The sequence below is a fragment of the Gymnoscopelus microlampas genome (assembly GCF_963454915.1).
Source record: "Gymnoscopelus microlampas genome assembly, chromosome: 19".
In the NCBI taxonomy this organism is placed as follows: domain Eukaryota; kingdom Metazoa; phylum Chordata; class Actinopteri; order Myctophiformes; family Myctophidae; genus Gymnoscopelus; species Gymnoscopelus microlampas.
In genome coordinates this window covers 19902762-19908785 of record NC_139956.1, presented here as the reverse complement: position 1 = coordinate 19908785, position 6024 = coordinate 19902762, and positions in this window count along the sequence as shown.

Genomic DNA, 6024 nt, shown 5'->3' with positions numbered 1-6024 from the left:
CCTCCCCTCATGGCAGAAAGGTTCATCTCCTAATCACACCCTCTCTCTCTCTCTCTCTCTCTCTCTCTCTCTCTCTCTCTCTCTCTCTCTCTCTCTCTCTCTCTCTCTCTCTCTCTCTCTCTCTCTCTCTCTCTCTCTCTCTCTCTCTCTCTCTCACTTCATGTTTGTTGCTGCCGGTAAGTGGCAGTGGCTCAGGAGAGACTATAGACCATCTGGGAGCCAGAAGGTCCCTGGTTCAAGCCCAGATTTCTCCTGGCTTTGTGCGAAAGTGTCCTTGAGCAAGACACTGAACCCCTAACTGCTCTTGATGAGCAGGGTGATGCCTTGCATGGCTGCCTCCACCGTAAGTGAGTGAATAGGTGTTTGAATGGGTAAATGTAACGCACATTGTAAACAGCTTTGGATAAAGGCGCTGTAGAAATGCAGCCCTTTTACTGACTGTTTTGTTTCTTTGCTTAATTCTGTCTCTAGAGAAGAATTCCTCTCTGTTCTGTTTCACCATCGCCTCTCTCTCTCTCTCTCTCCTGCTCTCTGCACCATGTGTCAGGTTCTTCACCTCCCATAATTAAATTATTTTTTCTGTGTTACTTGCCCCCTCCCTCTCGCCTTTCTTTCTCTCACACTGACTGACACACGCACGCACGCACGCACGCACGCACGCACGCACGCACGCACGCACGCACGCACACATACACACACTTACACACACACACATACACACACATACAAAGCCCTCTTTCTCTCTGTCTTTTACCGTTTGTCCATGTCTCTCTTACACACGTGCACACATTTCCCCGGCCCACGCACCCTTATCTCATTGCTTTTCCACTCTCGCCTTTTGTTCTCATCTGTTTCTCTCTGTTGTCTCTCACCCTCCCTCTCTCCCTCATTCTCCACCCCCCTCTCTCTCTCTCTCTCTCCCTCTCTCTCCCTCTCTCTGCTCGTCTTACCACCTTCTTGCCCTTCTTTGTGTCACCCCCATCTCATTGACTTGTTTGATTTCAACCTCCCCTCTCTTTTCTCCTTTCTTGTCTTCCTCCCTCCCTTTCTCTTCCGTGTGTGTGTGTGTGTGTGTGTGTGTGTGTGTGTGTGTGTGTGTGTGTGTGTGTGTGTGTGTGTGTGTGTGTGTGTGTGTGTGTGTGTGTGTGTCTTTCTCTGGTAGTCAGTGAGTGGTCTGCCTGCCCGCGGGCATGAACAGTAGGACCGCACGGCCTGAGGCTGTGTGTGTGTGTGTGTGTGTGTGTGTGTGTGTGTGTGTGTGTGTGTGTGTGTGTGTGTGTGTGTGTGTGTGTGTGTGTGTGTGTGTGTGTGTGTGTGTGTGTGTGTGTGTGTGTGTGTGTGTGTGTGTGTGTGTGTGTGTGTGTGTGTCTGACTGGCACAGTGCCCAGACCAACCTCCTGTGGTGAAGCCCACTCTTTTCCTTCCTAGCTGTCTGGCCAGCTGCCCAGAGTGACCCGCACGCATGCACGCACACATACTCACACAAGTGTGCATATATTAATTGATTTACACACACGCACACATACACACACACACGCACATACACAGTGTGCGTGTGTGTGTGTGTGTGTGTGTGTGTGTGTGTGTGTGTGTGTGTGTGTGTGTGTGTGTGTGTGTGTGTGTGTGTTCGTCTGTCTTTGTGTACAGTTTTGTGGATTTCTATGCCTTTAAGTTCGTGTGATGGTGTATACTGTGTACATGCTGTGCACACAAGCTTATAAGCATTATTACCGCAACCCCTGTGTGTGTGTGTGTGACACCAGAGTCTTCTATAGGTTTGGTGCGTGTGCGTGTGTGTGTGCGTGTGCACGTGCACGTGCGTGTGTGTGTGTGTGTGTGTGTGTGCATGTGTGCATGTGTGCGTGTGTGTGTGTGTGTGTGTGTGTGTGCGAGTGTGTGTGTGTGCGAGTGCGTGTGTGTGCGAGTGCGTGTGTGTAAGAGAGAGAGGGTCTGCCTGCTTGTTTGCATGCTGCACACAATGGGCCTTGGCTTTACTCTCTCCCGGTCTACCAACTGATGTGTATGTTGTGCAATTTAGGATGTTTGTAGTAGATTAAGTCAATTACAAACTATGTCTTTATACTATGACAGCCCGCGCCCCAACCCCCCTGCCCACAACATAAAGTCATCAGGAATTGGTTCAGCAGTGGTTCTTAAGTGGAAGCAGAGGAAGCATGCTTATGCTTGATTTATACTTGTGTTGCCGGTGTCTCACACTGTGCTGCTATGCTTTGTGATCTTGTAGGTATGGTAGGATGAGCAGACCCTGTCATATGCATGGCCGTTACTACACATTGAAATCAACGAATAAACACCTAACGCTGATGTATAGATGTATCTTACTGCACATTCTGTAAATCTATCTGATACTAAACCACCCCCAATTCTGACCCCTATACTGCTGCTAAAGTGATTTGCTTATTTTTCTTGTTCTTTTTATTTACTTTCAAATCCAGTATTATCCTATGTATATTATATTGTTGTCAGCACAGCCTTAAGTTGCGGAATATGCCACACCAATATTTAGCTTGTACCTGTGCGTGTGAGTGACAAAAAAGCCCTCTTCATTCTCTTGATTCTTGATTTTGCAATTTTTGGTGCGAGACATGATGTGCAACCGAAAATAAATCAGGCGTTAGCGTTTTATCAGTCCTCTCTGGCCCAACTTGTACTCTGTGTCACTCTTTCCATGTTCTGTCTGCCTCCTGTCTGTCTGCCTCTTGAGACCTTCGCTCGTGGCCTCCGCTCTGCCGCACGAAGCGAGTAGTCTCTCTTTCTCTTGCTTCTGTTGCACACTCTCGCTCTCTCCTTAGTCGTCCATCTCTCTCTTTTTTGCTCTCCCTCTTTCTGTCACTGACTCTCTCTCCTCTCACTTGCTCTGCACCACCACATACTGTCACTTGTTTCCTACACAACGCTTATTATTTCCTAACCCTTCTCCTCCGTCAACCCCCGTTTTTGTTTTCCAAACCTCACCGAGCCAACAAAATAATAATGGAATTAACCGGACCGATAGCCAGACAGAGAGAGAGGCCAACGCCAGGCCCAATAGCAACCCAGACCATGCGCTCCCTGACACTTGGATGCCAGTGTCCCTGTGGTTTGGACCAGTGAGCTCATCCTATTGAAAATAACAGCAGTGACATCACCGCTTTGGCCCATCAGTGCTGCCGCCCAATCAGGAGTCAGAGGTAACCCGCAGTGAGGGCAGGAAGAGACTAAAAATGAACGGAAAGAAACGGAGAGAGGGGAAAAGTCTGAAAGATGTTTTTTTATTTAAAGGTAATGGGGCTGGTTTATAAGCACCGTGAGGACAGGGAGAGGCCGGAATGGGGACAGACGGGCGCATGCTTATACCGCACACGCAGACATGAGCATGCACACACACACACACACGCGCACGCACACTCGCACCGCGCACGCACGCACACACACACACACACACACACACACACACACACACACACACACACACACACACACACACACACACACACACACACACACACACACACACACACACACACACACACACACACACACACACAAACCTATAGGGCATAGCAGTGGCGGACATTTTCTGGTTCCATCGTTCCAGACCCCATTCATTTTTCCGATAGAGACTTTCCAAAAATATTTATATGAATTAATTTAAGCCTAGAATCAAGCCATCCAGGGTCCTGGTGATTTATGACCATAAAACATTTGCTTCTGTGAAAAAAAATGTTTTAAATATTTAATCATATGATGTACTATATTTAATAAATACCCTTTGTTTTGCGGTTTTCAATTATTTTTTTTTCACAGAATCAAACGTTTTATGGTCATGATTCACCAGGATCCTGGATGGCTTGATTCTAGGCTTAAAATAATTGATATAAATATTTTTGGAAATCTCTACAGGGAAAATGATTGAGGTCTGGAACAATGTAACCAGAAGATGGCCGCCACTGCTATGCCCTATAGCAGACTCTGTATGGTGTTTTGACTCAATCTTTAGCCATGTCTAGCAACAGTCCTTCAACAGTCCTGTACGTGAGACAGGTTGGATCAGGTTGTCTTTTCTTTCTGGGTCAGAGGATCAGTCTGAGGGATGTTTTCATCTACAAGTCTGATTAGAAAGAGTTCTGCCATCAGGTCTCTGTTCCTTTTCACAGGTTTAGTTTCAGGTCTTGTTCATCTTGGGCTATTGAGAGGCCTCTGTTAGCCATACTACACCACCATTCTGTCTCTCTCCCTCCCTCCCCCTCTCTCTTTCTCCCTTTCTCTTTCACGCTTTCTCTGTCCCTTGATTTTTCTCTCTTTTTTCCCCTTTTACTCTCTCTCTTGCTTTCTCGGCACCTTGAGGTCACCGGCCTATTTGCCAGCTGTTGTCGATGTCACCTGCTCATTTAGACCCTTGAACTCTTCTCCTCAAGACACACTCACTCACATTCAGAGAGTGAGCGAGGTAATCTCACAGAAATATACAAAAAATTATAATAATTATGAACTGGTAATGAAAGCCTCTCGTTCCAACATTCGGTGTGGGCCTGTTCCTATCAATACATCTTAAACAAAGTTGTGTCAGCTAAGGCTGTCAATAAATTGAAAGATCACTGAGTACATACAACAAATTCTGCATTTAACAAGGATATTTGACCACACTATGTAAAAGCTTTCAAAAAGAATGGGCACATTTTGTGTGTGATGATATGTGGTCTGGCCAACAGGGCATAGCAGTGGTGGCCATTTTGTGGTGCTACAGATAGAAACCCCATACATTTTTCCCCTTAGAGATCTCCGAACATATTTATATCAATCAATTATTTTAAGCCTGGAACCAAGCCATCCAGGCTCCTGGTGAATCATGACCATAACACATTTGATTCTGTGTAAAACAAATATTTGAATATTTGTTTTACACAAAATGTATATTTAATATATTTAATAAATACCCTTTCCTTTGCAGTTGTCAATTTCTTTTTACACAGAATCAAATGTTTTATGGTCATGATTCACCAGGAGCCTGAATGGCTTGGTTCCAGGCTGAAAATAATTGATATAAATATGTTTGGGAATCTCTGTCGGAAAAATGAATGGGTTTTCTTTCTGTGGCACCACAAAATGGCCGCCACTGCTATGCTCTAATGCGCAAGAAGGTATATGACAATTAGTCCACTCTTGAATGGTGTTTTTCCTAAACAGCGCCGTGAGGTTTTGTACCACCAACCCTTTGGTCACCACCTCCCTTCTTTAAGGGGCCAATGCTAGCCCCTGTGATGTCATGCGAGGGGGCATCCTATTTGTTTGTTTTGGCTTCCAGACATGTCCAAGAACAGATTAATGGATTTACCCTGCGGAATGGAGTGCAGGCTTAAACCCCTCTTTACCCATAAACACTCCTGGTCACACAGACAAATAAATACAAACTGTGCGGGTCAAGGAAATCAGGAAGTCTAATCAGTTTTTAAATGTCATGCCTCTCTTCTATATTGGATGGAGAGAATAGTTGGATATAGAGGGAGGGAGAGGGTTTGTTTTTTGGTACACTGACATCTGTCCCAGGCAGTTTTGATCTTCACTTATTCCTGTTCTAATCCCAACCTTCAGCATCAACAGCTTTGGCAGGTCCAATCTGTTATTACTGTGTTGTTCAACTTCTCTTGGACTCATTCCGTTCATTTTGTGTTGATATTGCTATACTATATATATGTTTATTATTATTATTTATAATAATCCCAAATAAATGGTAAGTAATGATTAATTTCAGAACAAGCTAAAACAAGCCTGTGACAAAGAAATATGACCTACCCTCTGTCTGTCTTTCTCTCCCTCTCTCTTCTCCTTTTTTCTCTTCTTGCTATGCTCCTTTTTTTCATGTGGAAGTGAACACTAAACCCACCCGGCAACACCAGTCTGCCACACTTCAGAAAGGGGGGAGTGTGCGTGTGTCATGTGTGTGAGGAGGATGGATGCCTGTGTGTGTGTGTGTGTGTGTGTGTGTGTGTGTGTGTGTGTGTGTGTGTGTGTGTGTGTGTGTGT